Source organism: Hypanus sabinus, chromosome 4 (assembly GCF_030144855.1).
Source record: "Hypanus sabinus isolate sHypSab1 chromosome 4, sHypSab1.hap1, whole genome shotgun sequence".
Lineage (NCBI taxonomy): Eukaryota > Metazoa > Chordata > Chondrichthyes > Myliobatiformes > Dasyatidae > Hypanus > Hypanus sabinus.
This window is the reverse complement of record NC_082709.1, coordinates 50,353,300-50,369,416: the sequence shown is the minus strand read 5'-3', so window position 1 is coordinate 50,369,416 and position 16,117 is coordinate 50,353,300. Positions and strand designations below refer to the sequence as shown.

General features: G+C 41.5%; 1 protein-coding gene across 4 annotated transcripts in view; it reads left to right on the top strand.

The window, feature by feature from the left end:
• The first annotated feature begins 4,681 nt into the window (after positions 1–4,681).
• mlphb (melanophilin b) overlaps positions 4,682–16,117 on the top strand; it is a 117,100-nt gene continuing 105,664 nt past the window's right edge. For 3 of the 4 annotated variants that reach the window (XM_059967056.1, XM_059967058.1, XM_059967059.1), the window contains exon 1: positions 4,682–4,871. The gene's annotated coding sequence lies outside the window, so the exon portion shown is untranslated. Of the gene's footprint in view, positions 4,872–8,481; positions 8,539–16,117 lie in introns of all 4 variants that reach the window. The other variant, XM_059967057.1, reaches the window with a different exon arrangement.

Genomic DNA, 16,117 nt, shown 5'->3' with positions numbered 1-16,117 from the left:
ACCATCTTCATGAGCTTCTCCATGTCAAGATCCCTCCTGTTTGTTTTTGTCATCTTCTGTCCAGCTGAGTATTGCTGGCCGTTTGCCGTTGCTCCGAGCCATGATGCCAGTGGTCTGTCGTTTTGTTTTGTCGAGTCCCAGTCCCAGTCCCAGTCCAAGTCAAGGCTCCGAGTCCCAGTCGAGTCCAAATCTTGGCTCTGAATCCTAGTCATGTCCAAGTCCATCTCCGTATCAAGTCTCCGTGCCTGTGTCCTGCACTTGGGTCCGCTCCCTACGCTCCATTACAACAAAGTCAATTTGGGTATATTTAAGGAAAATTTGATAGGTTCTTGATTAGTCAGGGCATGAAGGGATATGGTAAGAAGGCAGGAGTTTGGGACTGAGAGGGAAAATGGATCAGCCATGATGAAATGGCGGAGTAGACTCGATGGACCAAAAGGCCTAATTCTACTCCTATATCTTATGATCTCATGACCTTCTACGCTCTGTTGCTGTTACATCAAATTTCCAACTCTGACTTCTAATTTGAACCACACACCTTATTTTTCATGCGTACATCAGATTCCCTCCTCTCATTTACCCTATCTATAACAATCTCCGGTTGCTCATTCACCTTTGTACATCACATTCCCAACTCAACTGTTACACCTGTGTCATCATGTGCACTGGCAATGTTGGAACCCAAGTGGAGACGAAATAGAGACTACAACGTTAAGACAGTGACCCGTGTTTTTTCATTAGAACTCCAACAGAACATTGGAGGCTCAGCTGAGCAAGACTGTGAGAAGTAACATTCTCAAAACTAGGACCCCACAATTAGTTCTATGCAGGAACCTGCTTAAATAATACAACACAGAATCCCTGAGCCTATCAAAATAAACTTAACAAGTTAAACAGAAAGTACCAGGAGACCACATTACAAAGACTGAGTTGTTGGAGAAAAAACTCAAGGATTAATGATTCTCATTAAACAATTAAACAATTCAGGTGCTCTTAAAAACGGGGGCTCCACCTCCCCACACAAGCCTAAAGAGCTCATTACAGTACCCCTTCTCCCTATGGCCAGCACCTGGCGGCCCAAGGTGACCTAAAAATTCAAGATCACGGGATGACTTGATAGAAACTTAGGGAACTGGAGAGGATCCTGGGGAAACTGTGAGAGCCTTGGGAACCTCGAGATACTGGGAAAACCTCAGGAGAGACTTGGAAAACCTCACAAAAATTGAATAAACCTTAGAAATATTGAATAAACATTGGAAACATTGAACCTTAGAAACCCTGAAGGCCTCGGAAAGCAGGAGGGCCAAGGGAAGCCTGGATGAGCTTGAGAATCTAAGAACCTTGATGACCTTGAAAACCTTGGCAACTTTGAGAACCTTGAGAACCAAGGACACATAGACAAGGGACGCTTAGACCAGGGATGCATAGACCGGAGATGTGTAGACTGGAGATGCTTGGGCCTGGGAGAGGTAGACCCAGAAAAAACCTTGAGACCTGGAAAAGACCTAAAGCATAAACTGGAGAAGCTTGGATCTTGGACTCAGAATATGGATGTGAGACTCTCAGAACATAGGCAAGAAAAGTTCAGAATGTGGACTTGAGATACTTGGAACACTGACGAGGGACACTCGTTGTCATGATGTGTGCTGGCAATGTTGGAACCCAAATGTAGAGGAAAGACAGACTCTGATGTAGAGAAGGCAACCAGTGTTTATTCATATGAATTCCAACAGAATGTTAATGGCTTGGCGAAGTAACACTGCAAGACATAACATGCTCAAAACTAGGATCCCATGATTAGTGCTAATCAGGCATCCTTTTAAATAAACAACATGGAATCCCTGAATCTATCAAAATAATCTTAACAAGTTTAAACAGAAGGGACCAGGAGACCACGTTACAAACAGTGAGTCACATGAGAAAGAACACAAGAACTCTAAACACTTAGCAACTCTCATTAAAGAACAATTAAACAATTCAGTTGCTCTAAAAACCTCAGAGCCCTACACTGCCTGGCTTGCCACCCAAGCCCGAAGAGCTCATAGCACACTTGCCTCTATAATATTAGCATAATATCATATTAATACATCAAGGCATCACAAGGCTAATACATACAAAGTGCTGAAGGAACTCTGCAGAACAGGTAGCATCCATGGAAATGAATAAACCGTTGACATTTTGGGTCAAGCCCCTTCTTCAGGACTGGAAACAAAGTACTGTAATAGCCATATGGCTAGAGAAGAAGTGATCTGATAGGAGAGGAAACTGGACCATGGGAGAAAGGAAAAAAGGAGGAGTCTATGCAAATGCTTTACCAAGCAAGGAGTCATTCTATGCTCTTGAAGAAGATATTAAGGTATTAAGGCACTCTCGGGTGGATAGATTTTATATAGATATAGACAATAGGTGGAAGAGTAGGCCATTCAGCCCTTCGAGCCAGCACCACCATTCACTATGATCATGGCTGATCATCCACAATTAGTCCCCGTTCCTGCCTTCTCCCCATATCCCTTGACTCTGCTATCTTTAAGAGCTTTGTCTAACTCTTTCTTGAAAGCATTCAGAGAATTGGCCTCCACTGCCTTCTGAGGCAGAGCATTCCATAGATCCACAACTCTCTGGGTGAAAAGGTTTTTCCTCAAGTCCGTTCCAAATGGCCTACCCCTGATTCTTAAACTGCGGCCTCTGGTTCTGGACTCCCCCAACATCGGGAACACGGGAACCATGAACATCAAATTCTCCAACTTCTGGTAATTCCCTCCCTCTTCCTTCCCCCATCCCACCATCACTCTGTCTCCTCTTCTAGCTGCCTATCACCTCTAATGACTCTGCCTTCTTCTACTACACATAGTGCTTTCCCCTTAGATTCCTTCTTCACCTTTCCTGCCTATCCCCTCCCTGCTTCCCCTCTCCCACCCGTTGATCTTTCCCCTGACTGGTTTTCCACCCTCCCCCCACCTTCTTTATAGGGCTCCGCCCCCACCTTCTTTAGTCCTGACAAAGGGTCTCGACCCAAAACATTGACTGCTTCTTTCAATGGATGCTGCCCGACCTGCTGAGTTCATCCAGCTTTTTTGTACGTCTTGATCAGGAACATGTTTCCTGCCTCTAGCGTGTCCAATCCCTTAATAATCTTACATGTTTCAATCAGATCCCCTCTCATCCTTCTAAATTCTGGTGTATACAAGCCCAATCACTCCAATCTTTCAACATACGAAAGTCCCACCATCCTGGGAATTAACCTCATGAATCTATGCTGCACTCCCTCAATAGCAAGAATGTCCTTCTTCAAATTTGGAGACCAAAACTGAACACAACACTCCAGGTGTGGTCTCACCAGGGCCCTGTACAACTGCAGAAGGAGTTCCCCCTTGTTATGAAACAACTCCCCTTGTTATGAAACTCATAAATTTTAGGAAATTCCTCAATGAATAAAGATATGGTTGCAAAATGGTATTAATTTTGTATTCCAGCTGAATGCATCTGCCACAGTGCTGGAGTGATTAAATTTTGGGATGAGCTGGAGGTCAGAATGAGGTAGCAAAGAGATCCTGGAAGGTTATGTGTGTGACTGGAGGAGATTATGTATGTGGAATGAATTGAAAGGGATATCTTTGCTCAGAGGATCTGGTCTGAATCACAGGCACCAGTGTGTTGATTGATCTAAGGTTTGTTGAAATAGGAGCTTGGTTCCCCATGAGTGAGTGTAAGCATGAATTGGACATTCAGCGATGTTTGGGTCAAGGCAGGACTGGAATGAGGCAATCTTACAGATTTGGAAATAGGTTGCCTTCGTGATGATTGTGATGTGCAACCAGACCTGTAGACGACTTCAAGACAGCTTCTGTGGTTGTAGGCGGTCTGGCTCAGTTCCCGACTGATGGAGAATAAGAAAGGGAGTAACATCACTTGTGGGTTCGTCTCCAAACCGCGTGGCATTAAAATCAGGTGACTGAACTCCCTACCCTACTGGGCACTTTTATGCCAGGGGGATACAGTGGTTCAGCTTATTGTTAATAATGGGCTGCTAATAGAAGTGAGTCGTCCCAGGACATCAAAAGCCCACGAATGAGCACAACAGATTCTGTAGCCGCTGGAAATCCAGAGTAACACGCAGGAAATGCTGGAGGAACTCAGCAGGTCAGGCACCATCTTTGGAGGAGAATGAACGCTTCAGGCCGAGACCCATCATCACGACTCTCAGGATGAAGGGGTCTCCGCTCAAAATGTCGTCAGTTTACTCCTCTCCATTGATGCTGCTTGACCTGCTGAGTTCCTCCAGCATTTTGTACGTGTTCCCATGAATGAAGAGAGTGTTGGCGGCTCGAGGAGCAGTTAATGACGGAGAGGCGGAAAGCAATGGATTCCCTTTTTCCAAACTGTTCGTGGATAGTTTTTGATCATTTACTGTGGGATATCAGAAAGTCTGACAAGTGAAAGACATTACAGACGTGGTGGAATAACGCTTGTTATCCTGCGTGTTCGTTATGAGTTGGTCTCTGTACTCTGTGTCGCTCTGAATTTATTCGGTGTGTCCTGAAGAAGCAGCTGTTCCCGAACCTGCGAAGATCGATTGCTCACTCATTTACTCTGCGCCCACAATCAGCTCTTTCAACATCATGTGACCGTTCCTTCAGTCCCATGTGATAATTATTTTTCCCGGCGTCTGCAGAGGCGGTGAACCAGCTGATCGAGAAAGACAAAGATCTCAATTCATCCGTGACATGTGACCGTTCTGTACGGGTGAAGTGTTCCGGGAGTTGGACCGCACTTGGACAATAGACGGAGACCTCCTGCGCCGAAGTACACTTCATCCCATTGTGAAAGGAAACTCCGATTTCGCACCTGATTGAGTTCAGCCTCTGATGTTGGTAATGTATGGCTCTGCACTGTTAAACTTCGTCTGAATGATACAGGATGTTGGAGTCACTAAATACTAGCCCCACCAGTGCTTGGCTTTAAAATGAACCTGAAGTGCGCGGTGATAAGCGAGGAATTAATTCAAACAAAATCTTAATGCACTGTAGAATCTTTAGCTCACAGTTATGTTACTGCGTGGCTTCCCGAGTATTCCTAACCAATTGGCAAGCTGGTTTAATTGTTACACGTATCGACGAACAGTGGATGAACTTGTCTTGCCGCATTCTCTTCATTTTACAGTACTTTGAGGAAGCATAAAGTAAAATTTTAATAGTGCAGAATAAAGTGTAACAGTTGCAGAGTACTTGCTGTTCAAGGATACAACTAGGTGCAATGTCATGAGGAAGGAAGAATCCATTTTATAGCAGTAGTCTTACAACAGGAGGATAAGCCGTCCTTAAGCTGGTGGTAAGCGTTTTAAAAGTTGTGTATCTTCTGCCCCATGGGAGGGGGGTAAATGAGAATGTCTGGGGTGGGTGGGATCTTCGGTTACGCTGGCTGCTTTACTGAGGTACGGAGTAGAACACCAGAGGGGAGGATGGTTTCCCTGATGTGATATCAGAATCAGATTTCATATCACTGGCGTATTGTCGTGAAATTTGTTTAACTTTATGGCAGCTCTACAATGAGATCTATGACAAGTAAATATAGAGAAAAACCTGAGTTACATTAAGTATCTCTATAAGTGTATTAAATGGTCAAGTTAAAACAAGGAGTGCAAAAACAGAAATAAAAATGTTGTAAGGTAGTTCACGGGTTCAATGTCCATTTAGAAATCTGATGGCAGACGGGGGAAAGCTGTCACCGAATCACTGAGTGTGTGCCTTCAGGCTTGTATACCTCCTTCCCGATGGTGACGATGTGAAGAGGGCACGTCCTGGGTGGTGGGGATCCTTAATGATGGAAGCCGTCTTCCTGAGGCTCTGCTATCAGCGATACCACCGAGGCAAGTACCCATGATGAATCTGGCGAATTCTACAAATTTCGATCTTGTGTAGTATTCACCACCCGCCCCCATCCCCCCATACCAGTGATGCAGCCAGTCAGAATACTCTTTTCAGGGTACATTTGTAAAAGTTTTCGAATGTTTTGGTTGACAAACCAAATCCCCTCAAACTCCTAATGAAATACAGCCACAATCTTGCCGCCTTTATAGCTGCATCAATACTTTGCGTCCAGGTTAGGTCCTCAGAGAAGCAATACCCTGGAACTTGAGATTGCTTACTACAATTTCTGATCCCTCGATGAGAATTGGTTTGTATTCCTTCCCCTTACTTTTCTGAAGTCCACAAATTGCACTTTGATCTTGACATTGAGTGCAAGGTTGTTGCTACTATGCCACTCAACTAACTGGTTTATCTCGCTCCTTTACCCTCTTTTGTCACTATCTGAAATTCTGCCAACAATAGTTGAATCATAAACAAATTTATGGATGGCATTTGAACTATGCATAGCCACACAGTCATGGGTCTAGAGAGAGTAGAGCAGTGGGCTAAGCACACATACTGTGGTGCACCATTGCTGATTGCCAGTGAGGTGGAGATGTTATTTCCAATCTGCACAGATCGTGATCTTCTGGTTAGGAAGTCAAAGATCCAGTTGCAATTGGTACATTACAAATTTCAATATTTACCTAATGTTAAAATGAGTGATAATGACGGTTTTTAAAGTGCTCCTCGTGAATTTGGGTCTTTAATGCCTTTCGGAGAGATACGTCTTGGAAACAGGCCACTTTTGCCCCATGCCCATGGTTAAACTATCCTTACTTTAACCAATTTCCTGCCCACATTTCCTATCCCCCATCCAACTGGATTCCATTACTCACTCACTGACAGACTAGGGACAATTTACAGTGGCCAAATTATAGAGAATAATGAATATATATGTGGGAGAAAAATGTAATGTGGACCTTGCAACTACTTTGTTTAGAATATTGTAGTATAATCCCAATGGGAATTCTTACCATACAATCTACCAGCAAGTCAAAGTGGATTACATTAAAAATTCAAAATTACTATTCGAAAGTGGATTATATAGGCATTACATGTTGGAAAGTCAAATCCGAGTAGGACTTGCACAGAAAACAGCAGGGCCCTGGGGAGTGTTGCAGAACAGAGAAGTACATAGTTGACTGAAAGTGGAGTCGTGGGTGCTGAAGAAGGCTTTTGGCACACTGACTATCACAAGTCAGAGCACTGAGTATAAAAGTTAGGAGGTTATGATGCATTTGATGGTACAGGATGCTACTAAGGTTGCACTTAGAGTATTGAGTTCAGTTTTGGTTGCCCTGATATAGGAAATGGAGCAGTAAAGGTTTACAAGGGTTGTTGCCAGGACTTGAGCGACTGAATTAGAGGGAGAGATTGGGCAAGTACATGAGTTGGAAAGTTTTAGAAGGTTATGGGACAGATGCCGGCAAATGGACTAGCTTGGATAGGGCATCTTGATCAGCATAGACTAAATAGGCCAAAGGGCCTGTTTCCATGTTGAATGCCCCTATGGCTATTAGCAAGGAGTTAAAATCTTTTTCCATTGCTTGAAGGAGTGCAACAACAGTTATGAAAGATGTTCTAGTTTTAGAGTATTTAAGGCTGTTATAGGTCTGTTACAGTTTATAGATATTACATCAAAGACAATCTCTGTAACAACAGAACACCTCCAAACAAGCTTTGAATATTTACCTATTTAACTTACATATGTGACATGGAGTTAACAAGCAAACTTAAATCTTAAAATAAATTACCAAGAACTTAAATATTCAAAAATATACAGTGTCATACAAAATAAAACAGGTATATGTCAACCCTGTATTTCTAAAGTTTATAGGGATTGGATTTTACTATTGTAAGCTCAATGTATGCACTGTCTAATATTAAACTCAACTTCCTAATAATAAAGAATTTAAATTTCACTTAGTATTTAGCAGACAGACAGTTGTTTAAACAAAGCACAAAGAAAGTTGTGCTTTTTTTCTGGTACAGTTCAGAACATCCCAAAGGTGCTGAAGTATTTGGGAAGTGTTTGTACTGTGGAACCCCAGTAGAAAAGAGAGGAACATTTAGAGGTGGAATTACACATGACCTAACCTGTTGATCTTCCATAATATGCATTGGAACAGCACAAGTGGTGTGGAAAATGAGTAAAATAAGTGTTTCTTTAGCTTTTCTGTCCAAAGCACAATCAATGCATTCAGAAACTTATTTTGTGTTCTCCTAATTTTCAGAAATTAGATATAAATATTTATTTATCTTACTGGGACTGAAATTTAATTTGATAATGTCAATAGTTATTATATCTTATGCTCCAAGTGGCAATCGTCCAATCCAATCACTTTCCATTATGCATTAATTGCTGGCTGTCAGTTTAATTTCAGCATATTAAGTAAGAAAACGCAGAACCAACAACATTTTAATGGGGAATAAATAAGCACTATGCTCAGAATATTCAGCCGGAGGGAAAATGTAACGATGGGTTTATTTTAGGAAGAAATGTAGAAAGAGGATATAGGAATATGTAAAGAGTCCAGATGCAAGGTTTCAGCACCTCCTGTTCTTCCCCCAGATGCCGCTTGACCCACTGAGTTCACCCAGCGGACTGTATTGATGATATAAAATCAAGGTAGGCGACTGCAGGCTGTGGGCAGCAGGGACATAAGTATGTGACTGCCAACAATTATACAATGGGTAGATGCCATCAAGGCCAAAGATGCTACTGGCTGACTTGGAGCCTCATAGCATGGGCAACTGGGGTTCAATCCTGGCCTTGGCTGTTAGCAGTGTGGAGTTTGCACATTCTCCCTGTGACTGTGTGTGCTTACTCCAGTGCTTCAGTTTCTTCCTGCATCCCAGGTTAGTAGATCAAATGGCCTCTGTAACTTGGCCCGAATGTATGAGTGGCTGGTAATGTTCGGGAAAACTGATGAGAATGTGTGAATGGGAGGTGGTGGGGCGTGGACTCAGTAGACTGAAGTGCCTGTTTCTCGACTGTATCTCTTTGACTATATGTATCAGAGAGCAAATTCAGAGGAGCATTTACACAGGTGGAGCTAGAGTTGTACTGTTTATGGTGTCTATTGGGAGCAAAAGAAAAGATGAAGCAATTGAAAGATATAAGCATATCTAAAAGAGTTTTAAATTTGCCAGAATTTGCATTAAGCTTCAATAATAAAGGTCACTCATTCCAATTAACTTTTTAAAGGAAGAACTTACAATAGATGCACAAGTACCTGTTTAGGTTAGTTTAAACATATTAAGCATATCAGGACTACATGCTGTAGATGTCAGTCTCATGTTAGTGATAAGCCTATAAGTCATAAGAGCAGATTTATGCCATTCAGACCATTGATTCTGCTCCAGCCTTCAATCGTGGGTGATTTATTTTCCCTCTCAACCACATTCCCCTGCCTTCTCCCCGCTACATTTGACCGCCTAAATAATCAGGAACATATCAACCTTTGCTTTAAGTATATACAATCATATTACGTGGTCTAAATATCCAGATGTTAGCCCACCCCAGAAATAAGAGCATAAAATTTTAATTAACCATACTTAGCAATGCCACGAGGTTGTCTTGCATGAAATATTAAATGAAGCACATCTATCATCTGAAGTGAATGTATTAATTTCACAGACTTTCCAAAGTTGAGAGGAGATTTATACCAGTGCTCAAGGCAATTTTTAACATTTATCAATGCCATTAAAAGTTAGTGAACACTTAGCCATTGATATTTTGGTTGTTTTATATGCATAATTTTATTACACATCCATACTGTAATGATTACTGTTTCAATACACATTATTGGCTGAGAAAGACAATGGGAAATTCTGAGGCCAGATAATGTATAGCACAAATGCAAAGTTTTCCTTTCTTCATGTTTTTGATTTTTAAACCTCAGAGAGATGTTGGATTAATTATATCAACATTTTCCTATAACCTTAAGCTAAATGGGCAGTATTCAAAACCTTAGAATTATGGATCTGGCTCAGGTGAAATATATCACATCAGTTTTAATAATGAATTCCAACAACATTTACTGAGGACAATAAAACTCAACTCACAAGTGTGCAGAATACAGAGTAAAAGTTCATTTGATTTAATTTGTGTGCTGCCAGCGATGGTTTTGGTTCATGTTAAAGAGTTGTGTTTGCGCCTTATGAACTTCTCAAGAAATGCTGTTCTCTCCCAGTTGAAACAACTTAGCATGTGATGTAATTCCCTGTGGCAAGAGGCTGTGGCAGGCCTGTAATCTTTGTTCCTTTATTTATTATTTACTTTATTTTCTTTATGATCTGTGATCAACCCTGGATTATTAGCAAAGGAATTTAGAGTCGTTCCTTCACAATTTCCAAGTGAGTTGCAACTGGTCGTTAATCCTTGAGTACATAGGTACACAATTCTCAATGGTATTGTTTAAAGTATTGAGGAGATATGTTCCAAATATGCCTATACAACTGGAGCTCTCCCTGTTCTCTAATCATTCATGGCGTATTACAAAGCCAGTGACTTCTATTGTCAGAGTGAGAGGTAATTCTGCTCAGCTGTGCATTGTACTTCTCCAGTATCACAACAATTTCCTGTGATCCACATGGGGATTCCTGAACAATATTCAGGTGTATTTCCAGCCACCATGAGAAATCAAATGAATTCAGTCCACCCACCTTCACCCTCTGTGTGTGTGCTCAATCTTGCTATATGCCAATTGTAGAATTTCCGGCTGAAGTGGCTGTCTAGGAATTACAACTTTGACAACCCTGGACTTTTCAGGTACACGCTGCTTTCCAGGCCTGACTGTTTCGCTGGACTTCTGGCTCACAGATTAGAGGGAATACAAACTGTTTCATGCTAACATTTCTATATATTTGTAAATTTATCTGTTATTAGGGAGAGAGAGAGCCTGTGGTATGTTGAATTACCAGGTGAATGAGTAGTCTTTGGGGTACTGTGAGTCTGTGTCTTTATTGATGATTTGCTGCACGCTTGAGTACTTGGTGGGGAGGGGTGCTGTTGCTTTTTGCTGGTGGGGGGGTTGTTGCTTTGCTGCTGCTTATGCGTGGGAGGGGGAAGTTGGGGGGGGCTTTGGGGTTCTAACTTTTAACTGTCATTCATTCTTTTGATCACTCCTCTGTTTTCATGGATGTTTGTGAAGAAAAGGAATTTCAGGATGTATATTGTATACATTTCTCTGACGTTATACATATTGAAACCTATTGAAATATTATGGCAGTGGTGACTATAGTCACCATTTGTGTGGAACCAAAAGAAATAGGAGAGATTTTTAATAAAAGTGCCACTTTAGTTTTTACTGTGGATTAAACAATGGAAACTAAAGAAATGGGAAATTAGTGTTGTTATCTTTTGGAGTATTTGGAGTACCATGAGTGTTTGTGTTCCTTATCTAAGAAGGGATGTGTTGGGAGGAGCTTTACAAAAATGATCCTAGGAATGAAAAGGTTATTGTACGAGAAGCATTTGATGGTTCTGGGTCTGTACTCACTACAGCTCAGAGAATTAGGGGGGATCTCATTGAAAGCTATCGAATGTTGAAAGGCCTAGACAGAGTGGGTGTGGAGAGGATGTTTCCTGTAATGGGAGAGTCTAGGACCAGAGGGCACAGCCTCAGAATAGAGATGAAGAGGAATTTCTTTAGCCAGAGGGTGGCAAATCTGTAGCATTCTTTGTTGCAGATAGCTAAGGAGGCCATATTACTGTAGCAGACGGTTGTGACAAACTGCTGTGTTATTTGCCCCTGTTTCATTAGAAGTTTGAGGGGATTTGGTTTGTCTCCTGAAACACGTGAAAACTTCTGCAGATGTATTGTAGAAAGCATTCTCACAGGCTGCGTCACTGTCTAGTAAGGGGGTGGGGAGGGTCTATTGCACAGGATTGAAAGAAGCTACTGAAAGTTGTAAAATCAGTCAGCTCCATCATGGGTACTAGCCTTTGTAGTATCCTAGACATCTTTGAGGAGTGGTGCTTCAGAAGGCAGTGTCCATTATTAAGGACCCTCATTACTTAGGACATGCCCTCTTCTCATTGTTACTGTCAGAAAGGAGGTACAGAAGCCTAAAGGCACACACTCAGTGATTCAAGAACAGTTTCTTCTCCTCTGCCTTCCGATTTCTAAATGGACACTTACTTTATTTCTGTTTTTGCACTATTTTAAATTTTTCTGTTTTACATATATATATACACACACACACACACACACACACACACACACACACACACACACACACAATGTAATTCAATTATTTTTATTAATTTTATCATATATTGCTTTGCACTGCTGCCACTAAGTTAAAGGGTGAAATTAAACCTGATTCTGATTTTCTCATTTCACTTCAGGAAACTGTTCAAGTTTCTAAAATTGTTGGGACAGTGAGCACTTGGCAATTTAGCATAAAATAAAATGGCAGATTGGAAGATTTCAGAACGAAATATGGCTGAAAGAAGAATACTGTATGAGCAGCAGGACAAAGCATTGCCGGTGACACAGGGAAATAGTTGGATCACGGTTTTACTACCTTTCTTTAGGTCAGTGAGGAGCTTTTCAATGCAGCGTATCTCATAAAAGAGACTATTGGTGAAAGTGCACATGGACAGAGAAAGAGAGGGAATAAGAAAGCAAAAAACTTGATATATTACAGGTTCACATATCCAGCACCACTCTGGATGTCAAACTTTAGTGACTCACGCCTCTGCATAAATGTACCTAATCTATTATCAAGAATTTGTTTTGTGTGCTCCTAAAGGGTGGGCTTTGTTTATCTAGTGAATTATATCCATTTTCATCCAATGAACACTTTGCAAACAAACGCTAAGCATGTTGTATTTTCTGATTACTCCCAGGGAAATTCGACATGTAGGTAGAGTGAGCCATTCAAATGGTATGTGGAATGGAGCCTATATTCAGGAATGCATTTTGTCTAGTTACTGTTAAACTCAAATATGAATCACTCCTAACCAAATACAAAGATTATCAGGCAAAGTGGGTTTTTTTATTAGTTCCTTAAGGGTGAGAGAAGTTGTAGTGGGGATAAGCTCCCACTACTTATTAAATGTTCCCAATGGCGTGGTCTGAAACAGCCTTTGACGACCAAGTCCAGCCCCTGGCTTTCACGTGTGGCTGAGCTATTAAGCTCGGCCGTACAGTTTCCACTAACAGGAGAAGGGACAAAGGCAAGTTACTGATGCCTTAAAACCAGTCACTCCGGGCAGATAGGGCTCGTCAACCATGGTTGGCAGCTAATCTAGGAGAAGGAAAGCTCTGATCTCAGACCTCCGGTGCCTTGTGGCTACACCAGCTCATGGGGAAGACTTTGGGAGTAAGCTCCGATAAAAAACCAGAACTGGAGTCTCTAAGGCAGTCCTATATTGAGTTCAATGCTGACTGGCAACTCCTGCGATGCCACTGGTTCCAAGTTGTGTCAATATCTGCTGTTCCTTTGGAGAAGGGGAGCCTGTTGCATTGGCAACAGCTTGCTCTCCATGTTGTATTGCCCTGGCTTGTGTACTGGCTTGCAAGTCATGTAGGTAGCTAGGATGCAACTTCCATGAATGACCATGACCAATGGAGTGCCTCAGAGGGTTTTGATTCAACTATGGGGTTGAAATGTCATTGCCTCTTTAAAGCTCTGTTCATACTAACAGTTCAACAAACTGTCATGTACACCACCTCCATTGTCCTCAAGATTCTATATATAAATATTGTTCCTTGTCGATATTTCTAAATGGGAGTTTATCCTCTACTTGTGCAGTAAGATACAGCTGTACTTGTCCACCTCTCTCAACCTTTCCACTTCATCGTTTTATGAGAATGTCTGGTCTTGAGTGTAACTCAGTTGATATATAAAAAAACATTGAAGATAGAGCATTTATGATTTTTGTCTCCAAATTGCTGCCTCCCTTTTCAGTTTCCGGTTCTTGCTGTAGAGGATTGTTCAAAGCTATGGCACTCTGTTTTAAACCTTTTAACATTATACTCTGAATCAGAATCAGATTTACTTTCGCACATGAAATTTGGGTGTCTGCAGCAGCAGTACACTGAAAAGATATAAAATTATGGCAAATTACAAACTAAATAAATAGTGCAACAGAACAAATGAATCATGAGGTAGTGTTTATAGACTATTTGAAATCCAGTGGCAAGGGGAAGAAGCTGTTTCTGAAACAAAGATTGTTTTTAGCCCTCAAAGAAGATACATAATGCCCACTCATTGCCTGCAGTAACTGTCAAAACCAATTTCATAGGTCCTGGTTGATCCAAAACTTCTAGAGCCAGTGGAAAATTTTATATTTTTTTTCGAAAACTTATTTTGAAAAGCACGCTACATGACTTCCTCTCCTAACCTCATGGGAATAGAAAGATGGCTTTGTCCCAGTGGAATGTGGAAAATTGCAATTCATGTTCATGCTTAAAGTTAATTAACACTTAGCAGAAACCTTGCTGTTTCTTTATCACATCTCTGAACTAATATTTCTGGCCAGAATGGTGACAGTAGACACTAATTTTGAATCTTTGAACTGGTAAAAATTATAAAGCGTCTGTGGAAAAGAGTACAGTCAATGTTTCGGGCCGAGACCCATCAGCAGGCCTGGAGAAAAGAAGATGAGGAGTCAGATTTAGAAGGTGAGAGGAGGGGAGGGAGAAACACAGGTGATAGATGAAACTGGGAGGGCTGAAGTTAAGATCTGGAAAGTTGATTGGTGGAAAAGAAACAAGACTGGAGAAGGGAGATAATAGGACAGGACAGAAGGCCATGGAGGAAAGGGAAGGGGGAGGAGCATCAGAGGGAGGCGATGGGCTGGCAAGGAGATAAGGTGAGAGAGAGAAAAGGTGATGGGTAATGATGGGGGGGTTGCTGGGCATTACCGGAAGTTCAAGAAATCGATGTTCATGCCATCGGGTTGGAGACTAACCAAACAGAATATAAGGCGTTGCTCCTCCAACCTGAGTGTGGCCTGATGGCATGAACATTGATTTCTCGAACTTCTGATAATACCCCCCCCCACCCCTTCACCATTCCTCAACTTTTCAGATTACCTTTGAGTATCTCTCCTTTCACTTTAAACCAGTGCCCTCGAGTTTTAGAATCCTTCACCCTACGAAAATGTCTCGGAATATCTAACCTATAACTTTGAAAAGTTCACATATCAGACTCCTTTGTTCTATTGGAAATAAACCCAACTAATCCAGTCTCCTACCTCTTCACTACCCTATCCACCAGTGATATTTTTAGGGAGCAATTGGCTCCAAGGTTCCTCAGTATATCAATACTCCTGATATTCCTTCAGTTTAAATGTATGTGCCTTGTTAGTATTTGACATTCTGAGGTGCATTATCTCACACTTGTTTGAATTAAATTCAATCTGCAACTTATCTATGTCCCTCTATCTTTTTACAACCTTCTTTGCTATCTACTATTCCATCATGCTTTGTGTTTTCAACAAACTTACTTATCAGTCCACCTACATTCTCAGTGGTATTGGTTTATTATTGACACAAGTGTAAAGCTGGTCTTGCTTACTGTTTATGCAGATTAAAGTGTAAAATCTACTGAAAAAGTGCAGTGCAGGGAACCAATAAAGTGCAAGAACATAATGAAGTACAATGTGAAGCCCATTGCCCACCTTATCATACAAGAGGACTCTTCAAGTCATTTCTATATATGACAGAGAATAGAGGATTTTGTGGTACAACACTGGTTACAGACCAGTTAGAAAACATCCCTCCTCTATTTCCATCTGCATACAGTCAACAAACCAATTTTGGATGCAGTTTTGGCCAATACACTTTGGACCCGTATGTCCTAACCTTCTGGGCCAGGCTACCACTGAGGATTTTTTCAAGGGTTCTTCAAAGGGCACAGAGTCCTGTGGAATGACTTCACTAGAACGTGCACGGATGATGATAGACAGATGTTTAGGTTCATTGGCCAAAGTGATGAAGTTACAACACGTATTCAAACAACACATTGTTTTTTATTCATGAAGAGGGATTGACAGCCAATGAATCATCCGCAGAGCCTAGCCATATTTGCATGACTGATTAAAATTGAAACTTTCAGAAATAAGTACCCTTAGTTCTTGCAGCATTGTTGCTCTAATGTGACCTGGACGGAGCTTTTCTGCACTGGTAAAATGCTTTCAAAGCTCCCTCTCAAATGCTTTCAAATGCCTCCGAGCTTCCCTCTGCAAT